The sequence below is a fragment of the Equus quagga genome, chromosome 5 (assembly GCF_021613505.1).
Source record: "Equus quagga isolate Etosha38 chromosome 5, UCLA_HA_Equagga_1.0, whole genome shotgun sequence".
In the NCBI taxonomy this organism is placed as follows: domain Eukaryota; kingdom Metazoa; phylum Chordata; class Mammalia; order Perissodactyla; family Equidae; genus Equus; species Equus quagga.
The window spans coordinates 1,169,300-1,179,069 of record NC_060271.1 but is presented as its reverse complement, the minus strand read 5'-3'; the positions used below and the strand labels follow the sequence as shown (position 1 = coordinate 1,179,069).

The 9,770-nt window shown below is 52.5% G+C and overlaps 1 long non-coding RNA gene across 3 annotated transcripts in view; it reads left to right on the top strand.

The window, feature by feature from the left end:
- Window positions 1–333: 333 nt before the first annotated feature.
- The window catches only part of LOC124240165 (uncharacterized), a 28,908-nt gene continuing 19,471 nt past the window's right edge, over window positions 334–9,770 (top strand). For 2 of the 3 annotated variants that reach the window (XR_006888792.1, XR_006888791.1), the window contains exons 1-2: window positions 334–548; window positions 2,491–2,576. This is a non-coding gene — a long non-coding RNA (uncharacterized LOC124240165). Of the gene's footprint in view, window positions 549–2,015; window positions 2,266–2,490; window positions 2,577–9,770 lie in introns of those variants that run through there. The other variant, XR_006888793.1, reaches the window with a different exon arrangement.

The window sequence follows — 9,770 nt, the reverse complement described above, 5'->3', positions numbered from 1 at the left end:
TGGTGAGAAGCCTTTTGCAGAGGCGAAAAATATGTGCAAACAAAACCAACAGCTTTCTTTATGTTCCCCAAAGTTGCTAAAAATGCCTGCGGGTTTGCACACAAGCAGACGCTGTGCTCACAATGCTGTGTGGCTTCTGTCGTTGGCTCTGGCAAGAAGAGAGCTGGCAGGTATTTCTCACATCTTTGTCAATCGAGGGGAGGAGTTCCAAAGTAGTCCTGGGGTGTGGATTTCTGCCAAGTCTCCTTTGATTTGTTATTAAGTTAGGAAAAAATTTCAAAGACACTCCTGGGTGAGCCTGTGGTCGCTTGAGGTAAGCGCAGTGTGGTAGAAGGCGCTTCCCCCGTACTTGGAGTCAGACAGCCCTGCGTCCGAATGAGGCTCCTTTGCCTGCAAGCCCTGTGACCTCGGCCAGTTTCCTTAGCCTCCGTCAGCTAACCTCAGTCTGCCCATATGTAAAATAGCTCATACCTTCTGCAGGAACGAAGCTCCACGAAGGCAGGGATGTTCGTCTGTCTGTTTGCTCCTGTGTTCCAGTACCTGACGTAGTAAGTGCCCTACTTAGTTGAATGAATGAATGAATGAGTCAATGAGTGAGTTTCTATCTTGTAGGGTTGTTGTAAGGTTGAAATAAGATCATGGATATGAAATTGCTTTACAAACTGCAAACTGCTATACAAATGTGAGGATTTGTTATTATACAGAACTTGGTCTGGGTTCTAGCAAATAAGTTTATTCAGCCAATCAGTCAGTGCTTGCTTAGTGAGTTGTTCTTGGGCCTGGTGCTGGAATACAAAGCAATAGGAGACCTGGTCCCATCCTCTAAGGGCTCACAGTGCAGAAGGAAGATGCACAACTAAATCAAGGACTGCCACGCAGTAGAGGTGAGCACACGGTGCTGCGGGAGCAGACAGAGAGAGCGACGGACCCACACTGGAAAGCGGGGGTGGTCAGGGAACTTTCTGGAAAAGTTACTCTGGGACAGTACCAATCTCAAATCTGTTGTCAGACTTTTCCTAGCAAACTTTGGCCTTTGGGCCACTGGGCTTCCTTATTATACCCTCTTAACATCCATATTGTCCTTTGCATTAGAGGCACACCCTGACATACGTTTTCTCTTTTTTCCACCTGACTCATTACACTGCTGGGCAAAACCCCAACTCTGGTTAAAGGTGACTCTCCACCTCGTCTGCTGCCACACCTGGGCAGTTAACCGTGGCCTGAAAAAAACACTCAAACATGCCAAGTGTTGCCTGGCAAGCTACTGTATTTTTTCTCTGGTCACTTTCCCATTCTGCACTATTTCAAACTTTCTCTTCTATCTTCCACTTCCAACCCTTCCTTCCTCATCATCACTTTCAGCTGAAGACCTAGCTTCCTACCTCCTGAGGAAACAGAAGAGAAGTCCCCGTGCTCGCAGGACTTCCCACCAAGACAGAGCCCAGCGGAGGCTGGCCGTACTCTGCCCAAGTGCGGGGGCCGGTGGAGACTCTCCAGCAGGCAGCTGGAGAAAGGGCATCCTTCCCCCTCTGGAGGCGTGAGAGAGCTCCCTCCTGTTGACTCACTGGGCACCTGGTGGGGTGAGGCTGGAGGTGGAAAGGTTACTGGGAGTCAGAAAGAGCCTGGTGGGCCAGGGTATCAGGAGGGGCCCCCTGGAGGAAGGGAAGGCATCTGGATGGACATGGAAAGACAGCAGGGCCTGGGCTTGTGGGCAGGCAGTCCCCATGGGGGAGAAGAGTAGAAGCCATATCTTTGTGGCCATATCCAGGGCCTGGCTTAGAAAGCAGTCACCGAGTACACTGAGAAAGAGGATGGTTTCTGGAAGAACACAATCCATGCAGTCCACCGTACCCCCGCTACAACAGAACTGTTCACGCATCTCCTCGCTCCGTTTGCCCTTCATTCCTCTGACAAATCCTCGTGGGAGGCTGTGGCGAGGCTCCTCCTCTGGGGGAATGCACGCGTGGAGAGGAGGCAGCTTCTTCCCCAAACAAACAGGAGAAGAGAAAGCCAAGAGAAAGTTGGTTCGCTTACTAAACATGGACCACACGCTGACTACCGATGGCTGGCAGTAAAGGAAACTGGCATGGAGCTCAGGTCCCAGGGAGGGCAAGGAGGAAAACACCCAGGAGCCAGAGAGAAGACAGAGGAGCCAGGGGAGCTGTGGGTGAAGATGCACACGGTGAAGCGGGCGGCCAGCTGAGGCCTCCCAGGGAAGACGGCCTGAGCAAAGCTGTGAGGGAAGCTGACGAGCCTTGCAGCCTCGTAAGGCGCCAGGCCCTGGAGGGTCTCAGGAGCAGCAGGGAGTAGGGAGGGTGCCCAAGGGGGAGGGCAGGAGGAACACACGGTCTGCGGGGTGCCACGGAGGGGATCAATCCTACAGGAGCTTCCGGGCTGTGGTGCTGACTCTGGCTTTTATTTTGACTGTGACGAGAGCCATGGGAGGGCTCTGAGCAGAGGAGTGAAATGGTCTGCCTCATGTTTTAACAGGATTTCTCTGGGGACTGTGTTGACAACAGTGAAGGGAGACAAAGATGGAAGCAGAAGACCCACTGTGAAGACTTGGTGACAACCAGGTGAGAGGGGACGGCGCTCAGACTTGGGTGGCAGAGGAGGTAAGACGTGGTCAGACTCTGAACATCTTTTGAGGGAAGAACCAACAAAATTTGCTGACAGATTGGAAGGGCAATGTGAAAAAGAGAGAGGAGTTAAGAATGACTTCAAGGATTTTGGACCTGAGCAAATGGAAAGAGTGAGCTGTCATGAACGGAGGTGAGAAAGACGACAAGAGAAAGGATTTGGGGATGTTTGGTGAGGTAGGGGTCAGGAAGCTGGTTTTTGTCAGCATGTTCAATGAGAGATGCCTGAAGACACCCATGGGATGTGCTGAGCAGCAGGGGAGAGGCTGGGCTGGAGAGACACTTGGGACCAACAGTGTATAGATGGTATTTGAAGCCAGAGGCTGCAGGAGGTCACAGAGGAGTGAGGGTGGGGACGGAAAAGAAGAGGGCTGAGGACCGGGCCCTAGGCCTCCTGTGCAAAGTGTTGGGGAAGGTGGAGAGTACTCAGCAAAGGAGACCGAGGTGAAGCCACCAAGATAGGAGGGGAATCCAAAGATCGCTGTCCTGACAGCCAAGTGCAGAAAGAGCTTCCTGGAGGAGGAAGTGAATGGTGTGTCCAGTGCTCTGTCAGCTCCGTTAAGATCCAGACTGAGACTTGACCATCAGATTTTCGGAGAGGGGTCACTGTTGACTTTAACAAGAGCCCTGTGGAGGAAGGGCGGGGGTGCGAGCCTGACCAGAGTGCCTCCAAGAGCAAGAGAGAGGAGAAGATTGGGAATTAGGGCGGGTACTCGACTCTGAGGAGCAAAGCAGCAGAGTGGCAGACGGAAGAGGATGTGGGCTCAAGAGACGGGTGTGTGTGTGTGAGAGAGACATATCAGCGCGCCTACATGCTGATGAGAATGATCAAGTCTTGAGGAGACCTTCAGGATGCGGTGAAGAGGAGAGACTTGCTGGAGCCACGGCCTTGAGAGAATGAGAGCGGACGGCATCCCGCGCCCCGCGGAGGAGGGGCGTTTGCTGGGAGCACAGGCACACAGCCATACAATGGAAGAGCGGTCCCCGCAGAGGGCAGAGGAGGCGGGGTGGGGCGTTCCCAGAGCCAGCACAGGGTGAGAGACACCCACGTTCCATAGCAGGGACGTGTGCAGGCATTTGCTCTCGGCTATTTACATATATTAGCTTCAAATTCTTGCAACAACCCAATGAGATAAATGCTGTCACTGTGCCCAGTTTAGGTAGAATACTGAGGCATGGCAATGTTCAGAATTTTGCCCAGTCACACAAGTAGCAATCGGCATAGTCTGGCTGATGACCCCTGCTCACTCTACCAGGATGAACGGAGGGACGACGGCTCAGCGGCAGCTGGATGAGAAGCTGCAGAGTTTGGTGAACCCAGAGCTGCGAAGAACTGACTGGTTTCTCCTTCTGAGATGTCTGCTCATTTGCAGGGCACTTTTCAGTCATTCCCAACCGAGTCAGGAGGCCAGCAGGCAGAGGCGGGGCCAGGTCAAGCTCCCAGTGTGGCCTTGGTGCAGTCCGGAGTATCGTTCCTCCCCACGGCCATACATTTTCCATTGATTCCCACAGGGATTATGGTGGCGTTTCCTCTCCTTTCCCTTCAAAGACACTCCTAGGAGCCTGAGCTCCTGGATTGCAGTCCCCAGTCTTCCTGAGGAAGGGAAGGGAGGGAGGACGCGTTGAGGTGGCGTAGAACTGGTTCTGACGCTGGCTGGCTGACTCGCTGCAATCCTCTGGGCCTTGGCTGCGCGAGGCAGACAGGCCAGGCTGGGATCTTCGTTCATGGACTCCTGTGTTCCGTCAGCACCCGGGTACCGCATGCAGCTGTGTGCCGGCATAGCACAGGGCGCTGAGATATGACCACCAGCACGAAGGGTGCGTCCTGCCTTTGTGAGCATGCAGTCTGTGGGGGCAGGGTGAGGGGAGGCACTGACAGCCACACGATTCTAAACGGGATGCACGCTCTGAAGGAATTTCCCAGCGTGCTGTGAGAGTCCCCTTTCCTGAGCACTTGTGTAATGTGTGGGAAATCTGACTGAGGCTTGACCACAAAACGAAACTGTCTTCATTCATTGTTCATTCATTCATTCCTTCAAAAAATTGTAACGAGCACCTGCCTTCTGGAGCAGTGGCTTTGTGTTTTGCATTCCCCAACGAAGGGATAAATCAAGGCTGATAGGAAGATATGACATGAAATGGGGCTGGGAACAAGTTTATTTGGTCAACCAAATTCAAGAGACATTCGCTAAGTTTTGCTGTGGGCCCGGTGCTAGGACATGAGTGTGTCGGGGTCAGGACGTGATGGTGTCTGCCCTCAGGGAGCTCTTGGGGAACCCTGGGGTCTAAGTCTTGGGCAGAGGGGAGTAAGCTGGACCAGGGTGAGCCCACTGGGGTTTGAATCTGGGCTTCACCACACAAGAGTATAAGACCTAAGGGGAATTTTGAAACATTCTGTAGCCTCCATTTTCTCATCTGTATATAAAAATGAGGACATTTCTCAATATTATTATATACTGTGCTAAGCACTGAGCGTGCACTACTTCATTGACCCACATAACAGCCTTAGAGGTATGTTCTTTCCTTTCTCCATTTAACTGATGGGGAAACCGAAGCTCAGAAACGAAAAGAGATGCTGATGTCATAATGCTGCCAAGGGCTCTCTTTTATTCTCACAAGATATAGGACAGGTGGCTGACAGAGACCCCACAACCCTCAGGCAACGTGGGCTCCAAACTTGTCTGATCCATCATCTCTCTTGGAAACGCTACGAAACATGTCCTCATCGATCTTGTTTATTTAGAAACAAAGACCTGTCTTACCATCCGTCTACATGGCAAAGATTCACTTCTTATCTTGGATAAAATCAAATATACATAAAGATTGCATCTAAACATAAATACAGATACAATTGCTCCCTGCCCCCCAGTGAGTCACTGAGCACTTGGAGACCATGCTCCCAGATCACTTCACGGAGGACAATGGTGCCCAGAGAGGCCAAGCAACTTGTCCAGTTGCTCAGTGGCAGTAGACCGCTGGGGAGATTTTGCCCCCAGGTGACACTGGGCAATATCTGGAGACATTTTTCATTGTCGTGACTGATGTGTGGGGTGAAAGGGATGCTGCTGGAACCCAGTGGTAGAAGCCAGGAATTCTGTTAAGCCAGGAGCCCTACAGTGCACAGGACAGACCCCCACAGCAAAGGATTACCCGGCCGCAAATGTGAATAGCGCCAAGGCTGAGAAACCCTGGTCTCAGCCCTCTGGGGCCAGGTGGCCTGAGTGTGAATCTGGGCTCTGTTGCTGGCTGGCAACCGTGAGCACATTACTTAACCTCTGACCTCCAGTTTTTTCGGCTGAAACGGAGGTTAATAATACCAGTGTGGGAAGACGGTGGCATTAAATGAGACCCTTTCTATGCGAAAGGCCAAGGGTTAATTCTCATCTTGTTCTCCCACGCCCCTGTCCTCAGTGGTCTCAGCTCTTCCGTGAAGTTGACTTATTTCCCAGGGCGACTGGGAAGGGTCGGCCGAAAGCCGCCAAGGGCATTGGAAGCTACACAAGCGCTCTAAATGCTAAGGAGCCAGGCCAATCGGTCAGAAAGTTCCAACGCGGGTTTCCATGTTGCAAGACCTGAGGCAGCGCCCAGGAGAGGGCGCGAGCTGGGGGTGTCTGTGAGCTGCGGGTGCCAGTGGGAGGGGTAAGTTCAGTCTGTCTACAGCAGGGCAGCAGCCTCCCTCCTTCTGTCCGACCTCTTCTCTGAACATTTCCTGTTCCACTTCTTGGGACTGTCTCTCCCTTCTTTCTTTCCTTTCTTGCCTCCTTCCTTCCAGTGAACAGACTTCAGACACCGTAACACAGAGACAACCCAGTCCTGACCATCACTGGCAGACAGACATAGAAACAGACCCTTGCAATCCGTGTCCTGGTACAGAGGGGCGCCAGGAAGGAGGTGGTCCAGCCTATCTGAGAATGGAGAGAGGGTTTGGGAAAAAGGTTCTTGGAGGTGTGGCTGGAGCTGTGAGACCCAGCCCCCATCTCTAACCAGGTTAGATGCCTCTGCTACCAGGTTGTCAGTAGACTGTAGGCATCGCGTGGGCAGGGACTTCTATTTTGTTCCCTGTTGGAGCCTCAGAGCCTGGAATGGTGCCTAGCATATGGTGGGCACTACTACATATTTGTGGAATGAATAAACAGTGTTTAGAAATTTGCCAAATGGGCCTGGGAGAGAAGGGAAGGGCATTCGGAGCACGGGGAACAGAACTAGCAAAGGCAGGCAAAAGATGAGAATTATGAAAGATATAGGAGGAAATGCTGGGGATGGTTAGTGAGCTGGGCACGTGGCACCAGCCCAGGGCTGGTAGCAGAGGCCTTGCATGTGTGCGGCAAGTCATTGTAAGTTATCCGAAGATGAGAGGATATTTTTTTCAGGGAAAGGGTGCATTAAGAAAGAAAGAGTTGGGAAGGGCATGACAGCACTCATTCAGCAACATTTACTGAGTGCCTGTGAGGTTCCAGGCACTGCGCTAGCCTGGGAGAGAGATAGCAGGGGCCAGAACCAGTGGGGATGGGACTCAGGAGCTAAGCTTCGCACAGCACTGAGTGAGCGCCTGCTGCCTGACTGGGGGTGGGCTGGAGGAGGCTGCTGGGGGAAGGGCCAGTCAAGCAGGACTCTGTGGTTTTATGCCACAGGAACTGACAGGGTGCTGGAGTCACCGAGGAAAATAGAGACTACAGAAAGAAACGGGTTCGAGTAGAAGTGCACCGTGTGACTTTGGGCCAATTCCCCCTGTGAGCCTTAGTTACTATTTTTAATAGTAACTAATAATAATAACATTATCATGATTACAAACCAGGCATAGGAGCTTTATGTACCCATTTCATTTAATCCTTATAACATTTCTGCAAAGGAGATATTCTCTCCCCCATTTTACAAATGGAGAAATTGAGGCACAGAACTTTAAATGATTTCCCAAGGTCATAGAGCTAGTAAGACGCTGGGAGAAGCAACAGCGGCATTGAAGGACGTCAGCCTCCCAATCCATTCCTTTCTCCCTCCACCCAGCTCAAAGAAGCTCACCTCAGACACTGGCCTCCAGGCCACCAGCTTAATCTTGAGAGGTCCAAACTGCCGCTGGAGCCATCCGGGCTCCCCGGGTCCGAGCCCCCTGCGGCTAGAAGCTGCGCTCTTCTCAGGACCATTCCCCACAGACCATTCCCTCGGTGGAGCCTGGAAAGAAGGTTAAAGGCGACTTCTGCACGTCAGTCAAGAGGCTCCTTCTTGCGAGTGTGACATCTTAGCCTGAGCGAGGCCGTGCCCATCTCTAACACAGGGCGGCTGCCAGCGCGTCTCGGGAGGAGCCGGGAAGGACTGCAGGCAGCTGCATGGGGCTTCTCGCGTGGCGAGTGCTCGGTCCACGGAGGAGGCACTGGAGGGGTGGCCGGGCCCACAGGCCCCCGGGAGGCAGTTTGCTCTCCTTCAAACCCCAGTTCATCACAGCTCACACCAGCTGTGACATGTGGGGCAGGTCTTAATCTCTTAGTGCCTTGGTTTCTTGATCTGTAAAACTGGTGTAATAACAGAATCTACTCTGTAGGGTAGTAGCAGAGATGAAAGGAGTGGAGATGAGAGATGCCTGATGCACTCAGAACACCACCTCCTACCTCCCCAGTGGAACGGCCCAAGGACTCCTGCCCATGCTGTTCTCAGAAACCAACCCCCCCCCCCACAAAGGAGGAGGAGTCATTGCGAGCAGGCTCCGAGGAAGAGGAAGGGAATAGTGGCTTTGATTCATTCTTTTCTCCAACGTTTTATTGAGCATTTAATTTGCAGCATGTCAAACACGTAGGTGCCAGGGAGGCTCCACAAGCAAGACGGCACCACACCCCAAGGAGCTCGAGGTGGAAAACGAGACCGGGGATAAGGAACCGAGAAGCCCGGCACGTTGGGTCACAGCAGGGGAGAGTCAGGACTTCTGGTTGGGAATGGCATTTGCAAAGACACCGAATGTTCACGCTTTGCCTTGCACAGCTATTTGCATTCAGTAAGAGGAAATTGTGGGTTTTATTACCAAAATGGTTGATTATGAAAATGAGGAAGATAATGATGTCCTTGGAAATGACTCCAGCATGTGAAGGTGGAGGAGTGGAGAACGATGGGAGAGGAGGCTGGGAGTGGGGCAAGCAGAGTCTGGGTCCAAAAGGCCCCAGTGAGCCAGACAGGGAGTTTAAATTTCATCCTGGAAGCAGCAAGGCCCCTGGGAAGAATTTCAAGCAGGAGAGGTGGGTGGCCAGCTCTGTGTTAACGAGATCATACTGGAGGCTGGGTTGAGGCTGGGTTGGAGAGAGGTTGCCTGGAGTCTGGGAACGTTAGAAAGGTAACTGGCAGCTGGCCTCACTGGGGGGCAGGGGAAAGGGGGCACCACCTCACCTGGACTTGAGATGAGCTGTGTCACATCCAGGCCTCAATTCTATCAACTTGAGCTTAGTGTATATGAATCCAAAAGGGAATAATGTCCACTGACTTCCCAGCTGTGTCCAGGAATGAAGATTGGCAACCTGGTCCCTCTCTTTTCTGAGGCCCTGGGCAGCCAGAGGGCCAGGGTCATGGGCTTGGCTGTGGTAGGCAGAATAATGGCCTCCCCCAAATACGTCAAGGTCCTAATCCCCAGAATGTGTGAGTATGTCACTTTACATGATAAAAAAGACTTAGCAGATGTGATTAAGATAAGGGTCTTGAGATGGGGAGATTATCTTGGATCATCCCAGGTGAGAGGATGCTGCACTGCTGGCTTTGAAGATGGAGGAAGCGGCCTTGAGCCTGGGCACGTAGGCACCTCTAGAAAGTAGAAAAGGAGCACAAACAGAGGCACTCTCAACAAGAATATACACCTATGTGCTGGGGGGCTTTGGGAAGGGAAAAAAAAATGAAAGTGGAAAAGGCAAAGAATGGGACCCTCCCCTGCAGCCTCCAGAAGGGCCGGCTCTGTCTGTCGGCACGACTTCAGCCCAGTGCCGCCGGCTCTGGACTTCCCACCTCCAGCAGTAGCACAAGACAGCATGCGGCTTTAGGCCACCAAGTTTGAGCTCATCTTAGGAATTGAAAGGAGGGTGTTCTCCTTCTTCCCTTAGTTCCTGCCCAGGGCCAGGACTAGCTGGAGGGGGACCATCAAGGAAAGCTCCAAACCGTGTT